Source organism: Echinops telfairi, unplaced genomic scaffold (assembly GCF_000313985.2).
Source record: "Echinops telfairi isolate 266 unplaced genomic scaffold, ASM31398v2 ScPeMD7_3533;HRSCAF=4204_0, whole genome shotgun sequence".
Classification (NCBI taxonomy): domain Eukaryota; kingdom Metazoa; phylum Chordata; class Mammalia; order Afrosoricida; family Tenrecidae; genus Echinops; species Echinops telfairi.
In genome coordinates, this window is record NW_022107431.1 from 31,100,247 (window position 1) to 31,109,902 (window position 9,656).

General features: G+C 43.6%; 1 pseudogene; it reads right to left on the minus strand.

The window, feature by feature from the left end:
• Positions 1-2,973: 2,973 nt before the first annotated feature.
• Positions 2,974-9,656, minus strand: part of LOC101639840 — a 10,662-nt pseudogene continuing 3,979 nt past the window's right edge.

Below are 9,656 nucleotides of genomic sequence, written 5' to 3' on the forward strand. Positions count from 1 at the left end.
ACACATATTAGTGTCTATGGATTTGCTTCTCTAGTCTACCCAGACTAATACACACCTGAATTTAGAGACCATCTCAAAAATAGATTTGACTCATTGAACTCTAACGCTTGAAAAGCAGAACCAGTTGTGGAATGTGGGATCCAAAATATCTTACATGAAGAAACCAAAAGACCATTTAAAATACAAGAAAAGATTGACATTGCCAAGGATTTCATTTACCTTGGATCCACAACCAATGCTCATGGGAGGAGCAGCCAAGAAGCAGAAGAAAGTAGCCACTGAAACCCTATGCAGAGGTTCAAAATACTGTCAGATAGTGAAGGCCTAATGAATGGACAAAGAACACTGCCAGAAGCAGTGCCAGAGAATGGGCTCTTGAAGCCCGGAAGACACTTGAAATGGCTGAAGATGAGCTGCTGTCTTAAAGTGGTGACATGAATGGATTAATGCCCATGGAAATAAAGCCTGTGGGAGCTTCATTTGCAGATGGGGCACAACTCAAAGTGAGAAGAAACAGCTGCAAAAATCTACAAATAATTGGTACTTGGAATGTGTGATGTATGAATCTAGGAAAATTAGCTGTCATCAAAAATGAAATGGAACTCATGAGGATCAATAGCCTACCAGGGGTCCTCAAACTACGGCCCATGGGCCACATGCATCCCACCAAGGACATTTATCTGGCCCGTCAGGTGTTTTTGCCCCGTTTTGTTTTTCACTTCAAAATAAGATATGTGCAGTGTGCATAGGAATTTGTTCATAGTTTTTTAAAAAACTATAGTCTGAGAGACAGTGAACTGGACCCCGGTTTAAAAAGTTTGAGGACCCCTGGATTAGTGAACTGAAATGGACTAGTTTGGGTCATTTTGAATCAGAAAATCATATTGTTTGCTATGTTGGTAATGACAAAATCAAGAGGAAAGGTGCTATATTTTTGTCAAAAAGGATACATCAAGACCTATTTTGAAGTACACTGCTTTCTGTGATAGAATTATATCTGTACATCTTCTAGGAAATCCAATCAATATAACTATTATTCAAATATATGGACCAACCATGAAAGCTAATGATGAACACTGAAGAATCCTGCAAATATCTCGTCTGAAATTTATCAAGCATGCAATCAGGATACACTGATAATTATTGGTGATTGGAATGCAAAAGTTGGAAATGGACAGGAAGGAAACTATTGTTGGAAAATATGGTCTTGGTGATAGAAATGAAGCTGGAGATTTCATGATAGAACTTTGCAAGACCAACTTTTATCAACAATACAAATGGGGTCTATACCCATGGACATCTCCAGATGTAATACACAGAAATCCAATGGACTACAGCTGTGGGGAGAGATAAGGGAGAAGCTCAATATCAGTAGCTTAAACTAGGCCTGAGGCTGCTTACATAACAAACCATCTGAGTTAGTTAGTTAGTTTATTGTGCCAACCTGGCCAATAAACACATGTGGGATTAATTGAAGGGCAGAGGGATAAATGGCTCAGTGTGCCTCGCCTTTCTAGGTCTTGGGTCTCTTGCTTTCTGATGGTTGGGCCAGGGTGAAGATGCCTTAGCCAGTTCCCCACTTTAGCTGGTGGGGATCACTTCCTGCAGGACGTTCCTAAGGAGAAGCCACATGGACCTACCCTGATCAGCCCTGGAGGCTGGAGCAGCGATGTGGAGACCCCTGCCAGTGCTGAGATGCTGACACTTTCACTGGCTAGGCTTTCCTCCTACAGTCGGTATCATTTCATCTGTTTTGTGAGATGGAGGAGGACTTTGTGGATTGATGTTGAACGTATGGGTTAATGGATTAATGTTGTACTTATGGGCTTGGGCAGCACTGGGTTGGGAAGGTTTCTTGATGCACACTTAACCTTTATATAAATCTCTCTCTTATACATGAGTTTCTATGGATTTGTTTCTCTAAAGTACCCAGACTAACACATTATGGTACCTTGGGAGTGGGGTACTGGAGAAACAAATCCTAAGATGGAGAGTAGATGTTTGTTTGACCTCTCCCTCATCGTAGTTTTTCTTGTCTAGCCAGAGGTCAGATAAAGCCACACTTTACTCAGTTGTTTTCTGGGAAAAATATGAGAAGTAGGAAAATAGAAAATTTGTAAGCCCACTTGCTTCGGCCATTAAAATTTGATCTTTAGATGGATTTAGGCTATGCCTGTAAAGAAAGCTTTGAAAATATATGCCCGACCCAGTGCTCTGGAGTATTCCCAATGGGCACCCTGTGGAGGTTGAGTGAGGCAGCCCACACTGAGTTGACCAGAACCCAACCAGATGGAGATTTTTGAGTCTGTGAACTGGTGCATATTGTTGTTGACTTCATGGATGGCCTGTCTGGATTTGACTTTGCTTATGGATGCAGGTTTTACAAGGTTCCAACTGGAATGAAGAATCTTCATGTCAAAAAATATGATTGTCTTCTCAAAGAACTGGTTTAAAAGTCGTTTATTAAGAATTGTTTTTAGTAGCTTAGTCAATTTTAAAATGAATGTTCAACATTTTCAATCTATCAAATCTGTGGGTATTTACAAGCACATTGGCGTGTTTGCTTTTAGTTTGATTTTTGGCTTATTGGTTGGTTTTGTGGTGGAGGTAGGGATGGAAAGAAACAGGTTACTTTTACAGAAGACTATATATTATATTCCACAAGTCAATTTTTGAGATTCCATTCCTTTCAGCAATGCCTTCAATTTGTTAGCACAAGTGGTCTCCTGGATATTTCTATGAAGTTTATTTATAACACATTCAAAATAGGAGTGATAATCTCTCCTCAAGTCCCATTGAGGAAGGCCCAGGCAAGTGTCAGATACAGGACAGATAACACCTGCCTGCAACATGCATTTCCAGTTTCTCAACTCAGCCACCCCTTTTCTCCACCACGTCTCCCCAATTCAGCAGGATCGCAACTATCATCTGGTTTTTCAGATGGGAAAGTTATGACAGGCCTTCCCAAATCCCTCAACGGACTTGCTTAAGTGATAGGAGTAAGCAGCTTTTTACTGAATGAAATAGAAGGCACAGTTTAACTGTCACGCTCTTTCCGATCATAATATACACAGACTCAGCCATAGCTGCACCTTCACCAGGTGAGAGAGCATGGCCATAGTTCAAAGGTTTATCATCTTGTGAGGCCAGTGTTTTTGGAGCCTCTGGACCAATTAAATCTGAGGGTTCTTCAGGCTTTGATCCGTCCTTCCAGGGATTCTCCAGAAACTCTTCTTGGGAATCTCCAGCACTTGAATCACTGTTCTCTTTTTTCTTCTTCTTAGATTTCTTTTTCGATTTGCGTTTCTTCTTCGTTTCCCTTTTCTTGGCTTTCTTCGTTCTCCTGTTTGTATCTTCATCGCGCGAGTCTGATTCAGAATCAGAGTCACAATCACTGTCGTCAGCCTTTTTCTGTTTCTTTTTGGATGATTTTTTTCCTTTCTCCTTTCCTCAGCCTTTCTTTTGAGTAACCGGACTTCTTCTTTTTCTTGTCCTCATCTTTCGAAGTAGAAGCTGAGCTGCTTTTCTTTGAGTCGGCATCCTCTACTGGTGTGTGTTCATCAGAATCTGGTTAGGGATTCTTTGGAGATAGGAGCGCCCAGTTCTCCAATCTTCTCTCTCTCGCTTAAATCTCTTCTGGCGTGGCTCTCCTCCCTCTCCCCGTCCAGGAAGCTGGGCCACGGCTTGTCGCCTCCGTAGGGACGCGAGTAGCAGCCATAGTAGGCAGATGAGGAGACCGAGCTGAACAGGTTGCCCGGATCCCAGAAGGCCGCTCTCGAACAGGACCAGGTGCGGGAGTGCGACCCGACCAAGAGTCTCCTGGAGAGCAGGAGTGCGAGCAAGAGTTGTGGCTCCGCGGAGAGCAGGCGACTCTCCTGGGCTTGGACTCCTGGACAGACTGCAATGCCTCCCCGGGGAGCCCGGAGCCTCCTCCTCCTCAGAGCACGCGGGTGATACACCGGAGCCATGACTGCCACTGGCCTCCTCAAGTCGTGGACCAAGGAAGCCATGGCAAACGCTGAGGAAACCTAGGAACAATCCTCATGTGTCAAGCCAATTTCGCCTCTCCGAAACGGGCCAGAATCTTGTTTAAAGGACGCGAGGGCTCTCTTCTCATCAGCACTTTATTGTGCCAACCTGGCCGATCAATACATGGGGGGTTAATTTGAGAAGACAATCATATTTTTCAACACAAAGTCTTCATTCCAGTTGGAACCTTGTGAATTCTGCATCCATAAGCAAAGTCAAATCCAGACAGGCCATCCATAAAGTCAGCAACAATATGCACCAGTTCACAGGCTCAACAATCTCCATCTGGTCGGGTTCTGGTCAACTCAGTGTGGGCTGCCTCACTCAGCCTCCACAGGGTGCCCATTGGTCACCTTGCCTTTGGACCATGGGCTCTCACCAATACTCAGCAAGCCTAGCTCCCTCGTGCTAGGTCATGAACCTTAGACCAGTCAACCCACCCTCATCTTCTCCTCTTTTTCCTGTAAACCAGGTCCACAGGTGTTGGTGGTCAAACTCAACCCATCTCTTTATTGCTGCATTTCTCCTACTTCCATTCAACAAGTAGACACAGGTGGTCACCTAGCAAGCATTTTAGCTTGCTCTCAGACTCCCTTTAACATTCAGTCCTAGACCTAGAGAGGAGTTTTCTTCATGGTTCCAGATTTTTTCCAGCTTCTGACAAAGACTACTGGTTCCTGAGTACTCCAAACCACTGGGTGGGGCATATATTTTCAAAGTTTCTTTATAGACATAGCCTAAATCCATCTAAAGATCAAATTTTAATGGCTGAAGCAAGTGGGCTGACAAACTTTCTATTTTCCTACTTCTCATATATTTCCCAGAAAACAACTGAGTAAAGTGTGTCTTTATCTGACCTCTGGCTAGACAAGAAAAACTACATGAGGGAGAGGTCAAACAAACATCTACTCTCCATCTTAGGATTTGTTTCTCCAGTACCCCACTCCCAAGGTACCATCATGTGTTAGTCTGGGTACTTTAGAGAAACAAATCTACAGAAACTCATGTATAAGAGAGAGATTTATGTAAAGGTTAAGTGTGCATCAAGAAATATCCCAACCCAGTGCTGCCCAGGCCCACAAGTCCAACATTAACCCATTAACCATCTGTCCAACACCAATCCACAAAGTCCTCCTCCATCTCACAAAACGGCCGCAACGATGCCGACTGCAAGAGGAAAATTGAGTCAGTGAACGTGTCAGCATCTCAGTGCTGGCAGGGGTCTCCACACGGTTGCTCCAGCACCCAGGGCTGCATCGGAGTAGGTCCGTGTGGCTTCTTCTCAGGGACATCCTGCAGGAAGTGAGCCCCACTAGCTAAAGCAGGGAACTGGCTAAGGCAGCTTCACCCTGGCCCAACCATCACAATGCAAGAGACCCGAGAACTAGAAAGACGAGGCTCACTGAGCCATTTATCCCTCTGCCCTTCAATTAATCCCACATGTTTATCAGCCAGGTTGGCACAATAAACTAACTCACCATCAATTCTCACATGTAAGTTCAGGTTAAAGCTGAAGAAAATGAAAAAGAGTCCATTAGGGTCAATATACTACCTAGAGTCTATCCCCCCCTGAACCTTGAGGACTTGTCAAGAACAGATTTAATGCATTCAACATCAATGACAGAAGACTTGATGAATTGTGGTATGTCATCAAGAACCGCTGTCATGAAGAAAGCAAAAGGTCATTTAAGACAGAGCAGAAAGAGAAAAATCAAAGTGGATGTCACAAGCTTCTGAAACGTGTTCTTCATTATCGAATAGTAGCTACGGAAAATGGAAGAGGTGATCGAGTCAAAGAGCTCAACAGAAAATGTCAAAGGTTATATCCAGAAGACAAAGCAGGATATTATAGTGAAATGTGCGAAGACCTAGAGCTGGGAACCCAAAAAGAAGAACACGCTCTGCAGATCTGAAATGGAAAGAACTCAAGCAAAAAGTCACGCCTCACGTTGCAACACTGAAAAACTCTATGAGCAAGATATTGAATGATGCAGGAAGCATCAAAAGAAGATGGAAAGAATACACAGTTACTGTACCAAAAAGAACTACTTGACCTTCCACCATTGCAGGAAGCAGCATATAAGCAAGAACCAATGGTATTGAAGGTAGAAATCCAAGCTGCACTGAAAGCATTTACCTAAAACAAGGCTCAGGAGTTGACAGAATACCATTTGAATTGCTTCAATCAGCTGAAGAAGCACTGGAAGCACTCACTTGTCTATGCCAGGAAATTTGGAAGGCAGTTACTTGACCAACTCAGTAGCAGAGATCCAAATTGGTGTCCATTACAAAGAAAGGCAACCCAACAGAATGCTCAAATTATAGAACAATACCATTGCTATCACAGGCAAGCAAATTTTTGCTGAAGATCATCCAACAACAGTTGCAGCAGTACATTGACAGGGAGCTGCCAGAGGTTCAGGCTGAATTCAGAAGAGATCCCTGGAACAAGGGATATCATTGCTGATGTCAAAATGGATCTTGGATAAAAGCAGAGAATAGCACAGAGGTGTGTTTGTGTCTTATGGATTACGCAAAGACATTTGACTGTGTGGACCGTGACAAACTATGTACAGCTTTGAGAAGAATGGTAATTCCAAAACACTTGATTGTGCTCATGTGAAACTTGTGTATGGATCAGAAGAAATTGTGCAAACAAGGGAATACTGCCTGGTTTAAAAGCAGAAAAGCTGTGCATTGAGGTTGTATCCTCACATCTTATTTATCCAAACTGTATGCTGAGCAAACCACCAGAGAAGCTGGATTATGTGAAGAAGAAGGTAGCATCAGAATTGAAGAAAGTCGTATTAACAACCAGTGATATGCAGATGACACAATCTTGTTTGCTCAAAGTCAGGAGGACTTGAGGCACTTACTGATGAAGATCAAGGGTTGCAGCCTTCAGTAGGGATCACAACTCAATGTAAAGAAAACCAAAATCCCACAACTGGACCAATGTCACATCATGATATATGTATTAAAGATCGAAGTTGTCATGTATTTTGTCTTGATTGAATCCACGGCAGAAGCAGCAGTTGAAAGATCAAAAGGTGTGTTGCACTGCGTATGTCTGCTTGCAGGAGACTTCTTTAGAGTACTGGAAAGTCAGGATGTTCTTGTGAACTTTGAGTGCCCCTGCCCCTGACTCATCCATGGCATTTCAAATGCATGTGAAAGTTTCACATTGAATAAGAATGACAGAAGCATTATCGAGTTTGAAGTGAGGTGCTGGGGAAGAATATTGAAAGTACCACGGACTGCCACAAGGATAAACAAATTTGTTTGGGAAGAAGTCAGGCCAGAGTGCTCCTTTAAGGCAAAGATGGTGAGACCGTCTTACATACTTTGGACATGTTGTCAGGAGAGACCACTCCTGGGAGAAGGACCTCATGCTTGATAAAGTAGATGGGCAGTGAAAAAGAGGAAGGCATTTAATGAGATGGATGAACACATAACTGTAACCATGGGCTCAAGCGTAGGAACAATTGTTCAGATGGTGCAGGACCTGTCGGTGTTTCATTCTGGGTTGTGCAGGGTCGTTATGGGTCAGAACTGGCTCAATGGCACCTGACAGCAACAACGTAGCCAATCTTAGTTTGAAGACTCATCTTTTGGCTTTTCCATTTCTCTAATGGCAAGGCTTTTCATATCGTCATCTCAGATTGCCACTGAGCCTTTAGATAACTTTTTTTGGGCACAGACGATGCACCAACACATTCAAATGTAACACGTCAAAAACCAAGCCCATTGCTGTCAAGCCAATGCAACCTGCTGGTGCCCCAGGAGTTACATACGAAATCTGCTCAGTAGGCTTTTCTTGATTGCAATCTTCATGGAAACAGATCACCAGACCTTTGTTCTTCTATGGTGCTATTGGGTGGGTTTGATCCACCAAACTTTAGGAACTTTTCTTTCTTTAGTCTTTTCCCCCAAATATGTGTCATCACCACTTTCTCAAGGAAAAGGGGTTTTCATTGACAGACTCAATTTTGGAGAGCTTTCCTGATTCCACCCCTGCCCGGCTTAAACACCTAAAGAGAATTAGGGGATTGATAAAGCTTCATTAAATAATCATCATATTCTTTTCTAAGAAATGATCATTTCAAATGCTACAAGGTACCACGTGAATGTAGAGAAGTCGCGTTGAGTGGACACATAGAACTAAGAGGAATTTAAAACTATATACCCTACAGGGTTGCAGTATGACTGACATAACTGTGATGAATTTTCTGTCTTTGTTGAAACTAACATTTCATGGAAGCCAGGGGTAAACCTGAGTCAGAATAGCAGTTACAAAGCACGCCATTCTTCACAAATTAGTGTCATTATTTTGTATGTCAGGTTAACAATTCAATTTATTGTGAATCCTGAATGGTGCCTGGGAGGTTACCTGTCTGATTAATTTGCTTTATGTAGGGTCTAATCATAGCTCATCAATATGTCAGTATTTAATAAACATTCATAGAAGATAATTATATACTAACATGGCCAATTACCCATTCAATCGTTGTAATACAGATAGCATTATGCCGTATATATTTATTATGCGCTCCGAGTTGAGGAGAGATAATGATGACCAGATTCTGTTTGACTACGTTAAAATCAGCACTGAGCTCAAACATCTGGCCACTCTTTGTTCCCTTATCATGTGCAGTGATTCATGGTTATTTTTAAATCTTTCTACCAATGCCTAGAAACCCTGATGTGATGTGCCAATAAAGAAAGAAATTAGGACTCACGAACAAGCTTCCTGAGTTTAGTTGGACATGGAATGTTAATTGTCATGCCATTTGCTTCATTGAAACATACCTGCAAAGGGGGACAGGGCACAAAGCTCCAGAGCCCTCTCAGCACACACAGCGTGAAACTGCCTAGTTACTTTGCGTTAGAAAGGGTTTCTGCCTTTGTGTTAGGCTGAGTTTTTTTAAAAAACAAAACCAGTGACACTCATACAGGTATAAGAAAGATCATTATATCAAGAAGGCATCCCAGCCCAATCCAACTCAAGTCCATGGGTATGCCGCTGGGAGGAGAGCCCCCTTCAGACTCACACATCGCTGGTGGATAAAGCAGGAAGGTGGAGTGGGCAGCTGGGAGCTCACCGGTTGTAGGTGCAGTCACTTGGGTCCACGGGGACAGCAGGCCACACAGGCTGCCAGCCCCAGAGCCAGATACGCAATCCTAGCGAGTGGGCAGGCAAGAGCCAGAGAGAGGGCTCCGTCCTCCTCAGTGTCCCTCATGAAAAGGACACAAACCCCAGGAGGCATCACTCGGACCTCCAGGCAGGTCTCACCGTCACACCTGGGAATGCTCTGCATCATCTCCCTTTCCTCTTCCTTCCAAAGGTACCTACCTTCCTCTCCCCATCCACCGCCAGAAATAGTGCCAGGGAATCCATTCCGACTCACAGAAACTCCACAGGACAGGAGAGAACATCCCCTTGAGGTTTCAAGTACTTTAAGCCTTCTCTTTCTCCTGAGGGCTGGCTGGTTAGTTCCAATTGCTGACCTGTGGTTAACCGTCCAGTGCATAACTGGGTCCTCCACCAGAGTCCTTCCACCAACCACACACCCCTGCTTTTAATCCTGCTCAAGTGCCTGTTTGGGAGCAAGAGCCGCAGATGGGGC